Genomic DNA, 14273 nt, shown 5'->3' on the forward strand with positions numbered 1-14273 from the left:
TCAACTTTATAACTAAGTAAATGATTAAGTATAATGATAATGTATTATCCAGTTAGTTACTTTTGTTATTACAAAAAAAAATACAATTCTCCCCTCAAATATGAATACTAGATTGGAGTTTTACAAAGCCCCTTATCGGATTTGAACCGATGACTTACGCCATACCATGGCGTTACTCTACCACTGAGTTAAAAGGGCCATTTTTAGTTAATTCTAGAATTATTCACTATGTGGATAAAATATCTATATGTACATATATTATAAACATAAGTATATATGCATAAGTATGTGCAGTAGATACATATTGTCTAGTGGCTCATTGTTGAATAATAAAATGGATTTACCTAGGAAGTCTAGGAGAAAATGCAATGAATTGTTTCAAGACCGACTCGAATTGCTTTTTTTCTTTTATTGAATTGATCCCACCAGAACAAAATTCACTTGATTGATACATGTACTGTCACGACCCGACTAGGGGGGCCGCGACGAGCACCCGGCGCTACCCCACCCGAGCACCCCTTTAACATACTTTCACATAACGTCTATGTTATAACCCGTGTTTTCACACGTTTGAAAAAAATTCGATAAATAATGGATTCTTGAGATATGAGGTCAAATTTGATATTTTGTTGAACATAGGAGTTATGCATGAAAGAATAGAGTCATGAAAGTGTGGGACAAGGCTAAGGGCAATTTTGGAATTTTGGAAATTAGTTTCGGGAATTACAAAATATGATTCATAAGTTATTGGGCTCAAAAATTTAATTGGAATGGAGGCCCAAAATAGGGGTCATGGCCGGCCACCAAGGCCTTGATCCAAGCCCAATTTACTTGGTCATGTGCCTAGTCATGTGACCAAGTCTTTATATTAATCATATTAGAAGGTTCAAGACATTAAGAGACTTAGAAAAAAATCAAGAGCAAGAGCAAAAGAGATAGGGGGTTTCGGGTTTGGGAGGAAAAAATAGGTACCAAAAATATTGCATCAAAAATTCATTTCTTGTTGATTTCCTACTAAGTCAAGGTTCCTTTGTAACTTGGTATAGTTGGATTGGAGTGGGGAGCATTAGAATCACCAAAGTGATTACATCTCCAAGTGAAGAAGACTTGAGGAAAAGGTAAGAATTTCTACCTTTTTATTGTGTTGTTGAGTTTTGTTTGTGTTGTAGTATGTAGAAATGTGTTGATTGTATGGAAAAGTGGAAGTTTGCAAAGTGGGTTTGGAATATGAGATGTAGCCGTGTGTATATATAGGTGGTATACCCACAATGTGTTGAATTCATGTTATATTCTAGTTGTGATTGTGATGAAATGCATATGGGAATTGAAAGTTGGATGAAATTAGTTGATATGGAAAAACAAGCATATGGCCGTGTGGTATGAAGTGTAGGGAATGGAATGGATTAAATTTGTTTAATGCGTTAGTTGTGTTATTGTGATGCTTGATATGTAAATGAAGTTAGAATGATATAAGTTTGTATTGAATTGGAATGTAGAAACTTATGTCGTTTTAGTATGATTTTCCGACATTAAGGAAATGAAGTTGTTTGGTTGTGAATTATGGTGATCATTGATGAATTTGGAAGTTGGAAACTTGTTATGAAGTTGGATGCCAAAGATTTGATGTTTTGCATACGTTATGATTTTGGCGGAAAGTTGTATATTATGTATATCGAGTGTATATCTTAAGGAAAACGATATGAAATGTATCTAGAACTATATGGTGATGATCTTGATTGTTGATGAATGTGAAATTATTGATATTAGTGAAAGTTTGGATTGAAATGAAGGTTATGTCAACTTGTGAGAAAAATGTCTAGTTGAAGGATATTTGTGTTCTTAATGTTCTTTGTTGATGTTAATGTTGTCGTTTGGGTTGTTGTTGATGATTTCTAGCCGAGTTGAATTCTCGGGGTGCCATATGTATAGGGGAAGTGCTGCCGAAATTTCGGTAGCCAAATATGCTTAAAGTTGTAATAATGGCATTAATAACTCACAATTGGTAAACTTGACCAATTACAGTTTTTCGACGAAACGGGAAGTGAGTTTGGAAAGGCTTAAGGAGCGTGAAAGGTATGTAAAGCAACCCCTATTCTTCCCTTGGCATGCCCTTAGTGTGTTAGGGTCGGATCCGGGCCTCGAAGGACCTCTTGGCCCTCGGAATCCGCAAGAGAAAATTTCAGTTTTTCCTTCAGTGGAATTGAACCACTTTAGTATGCTTTTTCGGAAAATTATGCAACTGTGCTCCAAATTACTTGGAAAGTCATAGAATGTTTGTAGAACCTTTTTAAGTGATACTATAAGCTTAGAGGGCACAGTTTGAGCCCGTCGCCTTATTTGTCCCGAGGCGGGCCCACTATTCCCGGTTTTGCCCTTAATGTGCTAAAGCTTCCTTTTTAAGCGATTTTTGAAAGAAACGTTTTGACTACCCTACTAATCGCCTAACAAATATTGTTTTAAATATTCTACTAAATATTATGAATTATTTTGACACTCAGAATGACTTCAGGAAAGTTATATTTCTGTAATTTATTATGATATCTGAAATGCATTTATTATGATTCCGTCCGACTCCATTGGATTTGTTTGGCTTTGATACGCTTCATCGAGTCTTTGAAAACATTTATGATATTTTTAAATTGCATTAGTCTCTCACTACTCCATTCGTGGATGCCTCAATGTTTCCCACACTGAGCCCGGGCCAGGATATGTTGTCAAGCGTGATTCTCTGCATTGTTCGCCGCGTCCCGATGTGAGGGAGCAGGTACACGCGTACATGGGTCTGTGGAGTATGATGTGCCATGTCCGCCTATTCTGATCTGATCTGTTATGGCCATTTTGATATGACATTTTATGATACGGGGCCACGCCCCTTTTTCTGATTCCTCTGTATTGTGGCACCAGCGTCGGGAGGGTGGCCACGTTCTGTCTGCTGAGTCCCGTGGCAGGGACCGGATATGATATGATATATGTTTCTGTACACATTCTGTCTGTTTTGGAAATATGCATTTGACACTCTGGATTTTGTACTCATTTTCTGAAATCATTATGATTTGACTTCTGTGATTCCGCTTTACATATTCAGTACATATTTCGTACTGACCCCCTTTCTTCGGGGGCTGTGTTTTCATGCCGCGCAGGTACAGACGACAGGTACGCTGATCTATCTGTTTAGGATCCCACTTCTGCTATTTTGGGGCGCTCTCTTCTTCAGAGCCCATCTTTTGGTACAGTCTGTCACTGTTATCTGGATATGTATATTGTTCTGGGTATGACGGGGCCCTGTCCCGTCTTATGATTATGATATGTTCTGTAGAGGTCTGTGGATACATCTGTGTGGGTTCTGTACATATGTTTGGGATACTTTGTTCTATGATGGCCTTATCGGCCTATGTGTGCCAAGTCTGCTTTTCTGTTAAATTCTGTAGCGTCCACTGATATTATTATTATATTAGTATTCTGTTAATATGCTAATTTGGGTATCGGGTACGAATAGGTGCCCAGCTCGGGCACTGGTCGCGGCCCACGGGGTTGGGTCGTGACAAAAGTGGTATCAGAGCGGTTAGTCCTCGGATTATCCACAGACCGTGTCTAGTAGAGTCTTGTTTATCGGTGTGTTGTGCACCACACCTATAGACAGGAGGCTACAGGGCATTTAGGATACTACCCTTCTTTCTGTCTTAGATCATGCGATGGAGCTGTGTTATCAGGATGACCCCTCCCTAACGAGTGGCTATATTCACAGATATGCCTCCAAAAAAGGCAACAGCGGCCCAAAAGGCCAAGTCAACAGCCTTGGGAGAGACTAGCCGGGTCCAGAGGATTACCAGGGCCCAGGCAAATATTGCTCCGGAGACTTTGCCCCAGACTGAGGGTTCTTCTACACCGCCACTCGTGGAGGAGATAGGGGCAGCCGTAGCTGCAGATCGGGGGGCGGCTCCACCGCCAGCTCCCGCAGTTCCAGTACCTGAGCCTCCAGCTCCACGGCCAGGCACTGAGGATCAGTCTATGAGGAGGCAGTCCAGTTGCTGACGAGACTTGTGGCAGGGTAGGTTCAGGGGCATGGATTGGGAGGTGACCGGGCAGTCAGACGTGATAGTTCGAGAGCCCGTGAGTTTTTGACTTGTAGTCCTCCAGAGTTCTTCGGGACAAAGCCCGAGGAGGATCCTGAGGAGTTTATCAGGAAGATGCGACGCACTCTAGATTTGATTAATGCTTCCGAGACAGAGTCAGTCGCGTTAGCTTCGTACCGGTTATATGATGTGGCGGCAAACTGGTACGAGTCATGGGGGCTATCCAGAGAGGACGGCGCTCCCCCAGCAGTTTGGGGCGATTTTTCTCAGGCATTTCTTGGACATTTTCTGCCCCCAGAGTTGCGACGAGCCAGATCTGATAGATTCTTATTATTGAGGCAGAAGGGCCGCAGTGTCCGGGACTATAGTTTGGAGTTTGATTCCTTGGCCCGATATGCACCTGCTGTGGTGGCTACTATGGCGGACCGGATGCACAGATATATTATGGGGATGGATCGGTATTTTGTTGATAGCTGTTTAGTATTGGCTGCTCAGCCCGGTATGGACATTGCCTGTATTCAGGCCCACGCCCAGGGCATGGAGGATCGGGGCAGAGGGGGACACCAGCCTGACAGGGGCCAGGATCGGAGACAGCCCAAGAGGGCCAGGTCATCTGGAGATTTTCGGGGCAGACAGCCCCAACAGCCGCAGCAGCCTAGCAGATTTTCATCTCAGCCGGCGCAGAGCGCACCTCCCCAGCCTACAGGTCGCAGGTTCGATAGCCCAGGGTATTCAGGAGCAGGCCAGAGCTCCAGGGCTTCAGGTTCGCGGACAGATAGGGGTTCTGGTCAGATGAGGCCACCCAGGGTTCAGTGTTCTTTTTGCGGCACATACCATACGGGAGAGTGCTACAGAGCCACCGGTGCGTGCTTTTCTTGTGGCCGTCAGGGCCATTCTGTGAGAGATTGCCCGTATAAGGGTAGTTCGGGTGGTGCAGCGCAGCCTACCGGATCAGCCGCTGGGTCTTCATCTTCGTCAGTGGCTATGCGCCCTACGGGGCAGGGTATTTCGGCACCAGCGGGTCGCGGCAGAGGCCGTGGTGGAGCTTCTGGTATTAGCGGTCCTTCGAACCGCATTTATGCTTTGGCCAGTCGCCAGGATCAGGAGGCATCTCCTAATGTCGTTACAGGTACTTTATTGGTCTTCTCTCGGTCTGTGTATGCATTAATTGATCCAGGTTCGACTTTATCATATATTTCACCTCTTGTTGCCGGTAAAATTGGTATTATGTCTGAACCTATAGAGCCATTTGAGGTAGCCACACCGATAGGGGACTTTATTGTAGCGAAACAGGTTTATAAAGACTGTTCTGTGATTGTATGTGGCTGTGATACTAAGGCAGATCTGGTAGAGTTAGATATGACTGAATTTGATGTTATTATGGGTATGGACTGGCTAGCTTCCTGTTATGCTAATGTTGACTGCCAGAATAAGGTGGTTCGCTTCCAGTTTCCCGGGGAGCCAGTTTTAGATTGGGCTGGTAATACATCATCGCCGAAAGGTAAGTTTATTTCATACCTTAAAGCAAAGAAAATGATCAGAAAGGGTTATATTTATCATCTGGTACGGGTGCAAGACTTGGACGCAGAGATGCCGACACTTCAGTCAGTCCCCGTGGTTAATGAGTTTCCAGATGTTTTCCCCGACCAGCTTCCAGGTCTTCCTCCAGAGCGGGAGATAGATTTCTCTATTGATTTACTTCCATACACTCAGCCTATCTCTATTCCTCCGTACAGAATGGCGCCTGCAGAGTTAAAGGAGTTGAAGGAGCAGCTGAAAGATTTGTTGGATAAGGGCTTCATCAGGCCCAGTACTTCGCCTTGGGGAGCCCCGGTATTATTTGTGCATAAGAAAGACGGGTCGCTGCGTATGTGTATTGACTATCGGCAGCTGAATAAGGTAACTATAAAGAATAAATACCCCCTCCCCAGGATTGATGATTTGTTTGATCAGCTGCAGGGCGCTAAGTGTTTTTCGAAGATAGATCTTCGATCCGGCTACCACCAGGTTCGAGTACGAGAGGCCGATATCCCTAAGACAGCTTTCCGGACCCGATATGGGCATTACGAGTTCAGGGTTATGTCTTTTGGGCTGACAAATGCTCCCGCAGTATTCATGGATTTGATGAACCGGGTATTCAGGCCATTCTTGGATATGTTTGTAATTATATTCATTGATGATATCCTGGTTTATTCTTGGTCTGAGGCGGAGCACGCAGATTATTTGAGATCGGTATTAGGGGTACTCCGGCATCAGAAGTTATATGCGAAATTTTCTAAGTGTGAATTCTGGCTGTCTTCAGTGGCCTTCTTGGGGCATATTATTGCAGCTGATGGTGTCCGGGTGGACACACAGAAGATTGAGGCCGTGAAGAATTGGCCCAGACCTACGACGCCCACAGAGGTACGCAGTTTCCTGGGGTTAGCACGTTATTACAGGAGGTTTGTGGAGAATTTTGCTTCGATTTCAGCGCCTTTGACAAGGCTGACTCAGAAGGGAGCTAAGTTCCAGTGGTCTGACGCTTGTGAACGGAGCTTCCAGTTGCTGAAGGAGAAGCTGACTTCAGCCCCAGTTCTGACTCTTCCAGAGGGACCAGACGGGTATGTTATTTATTGTGACGCTTCTGGGATGGGGTTGGGCTGTGTATTGATGCAGCACGGCAGAGTTATAGCGTATGCTTCCCGGCAGCTCAAAAAGCATGAGAAGAATTATCCTACCCACGATCTGGAGCTCGCAGCGGTAATTCATGCTCTGAAGATATGGAGACACTATTTATATGGCGTTCATGTGGATATCTATACTGATCATAAGTGTCTCCAGTATATTTTCAGACAGAGAGAGCTTAATTTGCGGCAGCGGAGGTGGCTGGAGCTTCTGGAAGATTATGACGTGGATATTCTGTATCATCCGGTAAGGCTAATATTGTTGCAGATGCGCTCAGTCGGAAGTCTATGGGCAGTTTGGCCGATTTACAGCCAGACAGGAGAGAGATAGCCCGTGATATTCAGCAATTGGCTAGTCTCGGGGTTCGTCTGGCCGATTCTGGAGATACCCAGATTGCTGTTCGAGGGGTTTCTGAGTCGTCCATCAGGGACGATATTAAGCGGCGACAATATGAAGATCCCATCTTAGCTCAGTACAGGGACACAGCCTATGATAAGGAGAGGACTCCGTTCGAGTTTTCACCGGACGGCACTTTGTTATACCAAGGCAGGCTGTGTGTACCTGATATTGCAGGCCTTCGGCAGCAGGTTATGAGCGAGGCACATTATGCTCGCTATTCGGTCCATCCTGGGTCTACGAAGATGTACCATGATCTCCGATGCTTATACTGGTGGGACGGTATGAAGCGGGATATTGCAGAATTCGTCGTCCAGTGTCCTAATTATCAGCAGGTCAAGGTTGAGCATCAGAAGCCGGGTGGACTGTTGCAGGAGATGGAAATCCCGACTTGGAAGTGGGAGGTTATTAATATGGACTTCATTACAGGTTTGCCTCGCACTCCACGGAAGTATGATTCCATCTGGGTCGTTGTGGATAGGCTGACGAAATCAGCCCATTTTCTTCCCGTCAGGACTACTTATTCCGCCGAGGATTATGCCAGGCTCTATATTAGAGAGATTGTGAAGCTTCACGGAGTTCCTATATCTATTATTTCTGACAGAGGCGCCCAGTTTACGGCGCGTTTCTGGAGGTCGTTTCAGGAGGGCCTAGGGACTCAGGTGAGTCTGAGCACAACCTTTCATCCTCAGAGTGACGGACAGGCCGAGCGCACTATACAGACGCTGGAGGATATGTTGCGGGCCTGCGTTATTGATTTCAGAGGCAGCTGGGATGATCGCTTGCCGTTGATTGAGTTCGCATATAATAATAGTTACCATTCCAGCATCCAGATGGCTCCTTACGAGGCTTTATATGGCAGGAAATGCAGATCGCCGATTGGCTGGTTTGATATTGGCGAGACAGAGTTGATTGGCCCAGATATGGTCCAGCAGGCCGTGGACAAGGTGAAACTTATCCGAGAGCGACTATTGGCAGCCCAGAGTAGACAGAAATCATACGCTGATAAACGGCGTCGTCCTTTGGAATTCCAGGTTGGTGATTGGGTATTTCTGAAGGTATCGCCTATGAAAGGCGTAATGCGGTTCGGCAGAAAGGGTAAGCTTAGTCCGTGTTATATTGGGCCTTATCTGATTGTGCGGAAAATTGGTAACGTCGCCTATGAGTTAGATCTGCCATCTGATTTGGACGCGGTACATCCGGTATTCCATGTATCTATGCTCCGCAAATGCATCGGTGATCCCTCCAGAATATTTCCTGCAGATGATATTCAGGTGACGGAGCAGTTATCTTACGAGGAGCAGCCCGTAGCCATTCTAGACCGCCAGGTAAGAAAGCTCCGGAACAAAGATGTAGCCTCTGTTAAGGTGCTGTGGCGGAACAACAATAGGGAAGAAATGACCTGGGAGTCCGAGGAAGAAATGAAGAAGAAATATCCTCATCTGTTCCCTGTGTACATAGGTAACCTTAAACCCCTGCTTAATTTCATTTCAATGCCAATCGTATGTCATATGTGTGGTTTGTAACCATGAACTCCCCCAAAGTGTTTTCAAACCCTATAAGATTAATTTTACATTCGAGGACGAATGTTCTAATGGGGGGGAGGATGTTATAACCCGTGTTTTCACACGTTTGAAAAAAATTCGATAAATAATGGATTCTTGAGATATGAGGTCAAATTTGATATTTTGTTGAACATAGGAGTTATGCATGAAAGAATAGAGTCATGAAAGTGTGGGACAAGGCTAAGGGCAATTTTGGAATTTTGGAAATTAGTTTCGGGAATTACAAAATATGATTCATAAGTTATTGGGCTCAAAAATTTAATTGGAATGGAGGCCCAAAATAGGGGTCATGGCCGGCCACCAAGGCCTTGATCCAAGCCCAATTTACTTGGTCATGTGCCTAGTCATGTGACCAAGTCTTTATATTAATCATATTAGAAGGTTCAAGACATTAAGAGACTTAGAAAAAAATCAAGAGCAAGAGCAAAAGAGATAGGGGGTTTCGGGTTTGGGAGGAAAAAATAGGTACCAAAAATATTGCTTCAAAAATTCATTTCTTGTTGATTTCCTACTAAGTCAAGGTTCCTTTGTAACTTGGTATAGTTGGATTGGAGTGGGGAGCATTAGAATCACCAAAGTGATTACATCTCCAAGTGAAGAAGACTTGAGGAAAAGGTAAGAATTTCTACTTTTTTATTGTGTTGTTGAGTTTTGTTTGTGTTGTAGTATGTAGCAATGTGTTGATTGTATGAAAAAGTGGAAGTTTGCAAAGTGGGTTTGGAATATGAGATGTAGCCGTGTGTATATATAGGTGGTATACCCACAATGTGTTGAATTCATGTTATATTCTAGTTGTGATTGTGATGAAATGCATATGGGAATTGAAAGTTGGATGAAATTAGTTGATATGGAAAAACAAGCATATGGCCGTGTGGTATGAAGTGTAGGGAATGGAATGGATTAAATTTGTTTAATGCGTTAGTTGTGTTATTGTGATGCTTGATATGTAAATGAAGTTAGAATGATATAAGTTTGTATTGAAATGGAATGTAGAAACTTATGTCGTTTTAGTATGATTTTCCGACATTAAGGAAATGAAGTTGTTTGGTTGTGAATTATGGTGATCATTGATGAATTTGGAAGTTGGAAACTTGTTATGAAGTTGGATGCCAAAGATTTGATGTTTTGCATAAGTTATGATTTTGGCGGAAAGTTGTATATTATGTATATCGAGTGTATATCTTAAGGCAAACGATATGAAATGTATCTAGAACTATATGGTGATGATCTTGATTGTTGATGAATGTGAAATTATTGATATTAGTGAAAGTTTGGATTGAAATGAAGGTTATGTCAACTTGTGAGAAAAATGTCTAGTTGAAGGATATTTGTGTTCTTAATGTTCTTTGTTGATGTTAATGTTGTCGTTTGGGTTGTTGTTGATGATTTCTAGCCGAGTTGAATTCTCGGGGTGCCATATGTATAGGGGAAGTGCTGCCGAAATTTCGGTAGCCAAATATGCTTAAAGTTGTAATAATGGCATTAATAACTCACAATTGGTAAACTTGACCAATTGCAGTTTTTCGACGAAACGGGAAGTGAGTTTGGAAAGGCTTAAGGAGCGTGAAAGGTATGTAAAGCAACCCCTATTCTTCCCTTGGCATGCCCTTAGTGTGTTAGGGTCGGATCCGGGCCTCGAAGGACCTCTTGGCCCTCGGAATCCGCAAGAGAAAATTTCAGTTTTTCCTTCAGTGGAATTGAACCACTTTAGTATGCTTTTCCGGAAAATTATGCAACTGTGCTCCAAATTACTTGGAAAGTCATAGAATGTTTGTAGAACCTTTTTAAGTGATACTATAAGCTTAGAGGGCACAGTTTGAGCCCGTCGCCTTATTTGTCCCGAGGCGGGCCCACTATTCCCGGTTTTGCCCTTAATGTGCTAAAGCTTCCTTTTTAAGCGATGTTTGAAAGAAATGTTTTGACTACCCTACTAATCGCCTAACGAATATTGTTTTAAATATTCTACTAAATATTATGAATTATTTTGACACTCAGAATGACTTCAGGAAAGTTATATTTCTGTAATTTATTATGATATCTGAAATGCATTTATTATGATTCCGTCCGACTCCATTGGATTTGTTTGGCTTTGATACGCTTCATCGAGTCTTTGAAAACATTTATGATATTTTTAAATTGCATTAGTCTCTCACTACTCCATTCGTGGATGCCTCAATGTTTCCCACACTGAGCTCGGGCCAGGATATGTTGTCAAGCGTGATTCTCTGCATTGTTCGTCGCGTCCCGATGTGAGGGGGCAGGTACACGCGTACATGGGTCTGTGGAGTATGATGTGCCATGTCCGCCTATTCTGATCTGATCTGTTATGGCCATTTTGATATGACATTTTATGATACGGGGCCACGCCCCTTTTTCTGATTCCTCTGTATTATGGCACCAGCGTCGGGAGGGTGGCCACGTTCTGTCTGCTGAGTCCCGTGGCAGGGACCGGATATGATATGACATATGTTTCTGTACACATTCTGTCTGTTTTGGAAATATGCATTTGACACTCTGGATTTTGTACTCATTTTCTGAAATCATTATGATTTGACTTCTGTGATTCCGCTTTACATATTCAGTACATATTTCGTACTGACCCCCTTTCTTCGGGGGCTGCATTTTCATGCCGCGCAGGTACAGACGACAGGTTCGCTGATCCATCTGTTTAGGATCCCACTTCTGCTATTTTGGGGCGCTTTCTTCTTCAGAGCCCATCTTTTGGTACAGTCTGTCACTGTTATCTGGATATGTATATTGTTCTGGGTATGACGGGGCCCTGTCCCGTCTTATGATTATGATATGTTCTGTAGAGGTCTGTGGATACATCTGTGTGGGTTCTGTACATATGTTTGGGATACTTTGTTCTATGATGGCCTTATCGGCCTATGTGTGCCAAGTCTGCTTTTCTGTTAAATTCTGTAGCGTCCACTGATATTATTATTATATTAGTATTCTGTTAATATGCTAATTTGGGTATCGGGTACGTATAGGTGCCCAGCTCGGGCACTGGTCGCGGCCCACGGGGTTGGGTCGTGACAGTCTAGGTGAGCCATAAATCAAATCATGCATTCTAGCCATCAATCATACTAGTCCCAATTGGACGACAACATTTCTTATATCATCATAGGAATCTATGCCACATCAATGTACATGGGCCTCCAAGGCCAACAAAATGACATACAAAAATATAGGCCGACAAGGCCAAACACATCTAACCACATACACATGTCTACGAGCCTCTAAGAAGGTTATAACATATCACATGAGCAGGACAGGACCCCGTTATGCCCATAATTATGTACACAAAAGAATAAGTACCCAAAAGCTATAGCTCCGAATGAAATGGAGCTCCGCTATGTAGTCCCTGAAAATATAGCTATGGATCAAGCCTGTCTCCCGGTGCACCTGCGGTCATGACGCAGCGTCCACAAACAAAAGGACGTCAGTACGAAGAATGTACTGAGTATGTAAAGCATGATCAATATCAATATGAAAGCTTAAGAGTCAACATATGAGATAGCATAACATGGGAGATAATAATATCGTCGTCATAGCACTTACTCGCTTTCCACAAGGACATTCCATTTATATTGCGTATCCGTGTACATACATCCAAATCCGTATTTATTTACCTTCACATTTATTTTCATAACATATTCGTACTCATATTGATGTCATATACACACACACATATATATATACTTACAGCCTTTATATAGCATTTGTATAGCGTACCTGACTATAAAGGATCGGTGTTTCATACATACTTGGCCAACCAAGGCTCAAGGTCATACATACCTGGCCCTACCAAGGCTTCAGGGTTATCCGTACCTTCTGCAGAAGTGCACGCGTGTTACGTAGTCATATACATACTCTATACATATTCATATACATACATTCTACCCGGCATCATAAGGTCGGGGTCTTATCATAGCCCTTCATAGGCACACATACATACAATAGCCCATAGGTATCTTAATCATCACATTATTCTCATCATTATTACTATCATTATCACTATCTTCGTTGTTATCATTAGATCTATCTTATAGGCCTACTCGTCATATGAGGAACTTAGTACTATCGTAGCACATCAAGCATCGTGAGCTTATTAGCTCGGAATGTCAATCATTTGAAGAAATCATAGACTCATAGAAGATTTAGACGTTGGGCCAAAGAACCATGCCTTATGAAAGAAGGGTTAGCCTTACATACCTTTTCGTTCGACTATATAGCACTTGCACATTCTCTTTCAACACTTGCGCTTATACCTTCATTAAGGTCATACTATCGTTAGAATCGACAACTAGCATAAATGGCTAAAGCTAGAGAAATTCGGACATCATCTTCTTTATTTATACAACATTCCTCCATATCGTAATTCAACTCTCAAACGTCAACAATACATTTACAATATCATAACAATAGCCTTTGATCATTTACATTATCCATATTCTCAATTCACTTCCAATTTTTCCATATTCAAGACCATAACACACGATTTCGTCCATTCACATACAATGCCTATTTCGTGATCTTAACGTCATTTATAACCCATTCATGTCACAACACAACAACAATCATGATTCAATTCAAACTATTTCTCAAAACATCACTATTCATCATTCATGACCCATTTTGCTATACTCTTCTAAAATCCAAGCATTTCAACTTCCAAATACCTTAAGCAACATATAAATACCATAAATCTTACCATATATGTTGTAGGAACAATCCTTAGTCGAAATACTCCACTTGAGCAAAAAAAAAAAACCCTAGTTTTTCTCCATTTGGATTTCTTGACTTGAATGATCTTTAATGGGTTTGCTTACACTTGATTCACTTGTTTTGTGTTGTTGATCACTAAAAACTCTTGAAAACTTGTATAATATATGTAGAGAGATGTTTTAGAGAGAAGGGGTGTCAAGGGAAATGAAATGAACTAACCTTGGTCCCATACATTTATTGAGCCAAAATCTGTCCCGACCAAATATACAGACCAACATACTGTCTGTATAAATTGTACGGGCCGTATGTTTGGTTGTACAATTGGTCCAGAAAGTTTGTCCAATCTGGGTTGATTATACTGTCCCAAACATACGGACCCGTATAAAATATACGGCCAGTATGTTTGGCCATATAATCCCCAGTGATCCCGAAGTTCGTTTCGTCGTCTCGTTTGATATCCAATCCTTATGGAACCTTCTTAACACTTGTTCAACACTTCAATACCAATCCAAGGGACGTTATCACTCTTCTCCAAGACATCATTAAGCCCTTACTAACTTGTTACTCGTATTTCCTTTCCGTTACTTATCAAATACTTTGCCTTCTCTTGGCAACCCTCTTCCCCCCATCTCTAACATCTTTGAACCCTTATCTAGAATCACCGAATGTCATCGCTCGCTCATGAAAACATTGTATACTCATACTCCTTACTAGTTCATTCACTTGCGCACCAACGAAAGATTTTCCGAGGTGTAACATGTACATACACCTAGCAATTCAACATAAAATTCAAGATATTTCATCGAATCATGGAAAGAAGAGATTCTACTTGTCTCCTGAACTA

At 42.4% G+C, this 14273-nt stretch overlaps 1 non-coding gene across 1 annotated transcript; it reads right to left on the reverse strand.

Moving 5' to 3' along the window:
• Positions 1-126: 126 nt before the first annotated feature.
• Positions 127-198, reverse strand: TRNAT-GGU (transfer RNA threonine (anticodon GGU)). Its single transcript has one exon. It is a non-coding gene; the product is annotated as a tRNA-Thr (tRNA).
• Positions 199-14273: the final 14075 nt, after the last annotated feature.

The sequence above is a fragment of the Lycium barbarum genome, chromosome 5 (genome assembly GCF_019175385.1).
Source record: "Lycium barbarum isolate Lr01 chromosome 5, ASM1917538v2, whole genome shotgun sequence".
In the NCBI taxonomy this organism is placed as follows: domain Eukaryota; kingdom Viridiplantae; phylum Streptophyta; class Magnoliopsida; order Solanales; family Solanaceae; genus Lycium; species Lycium barbarum.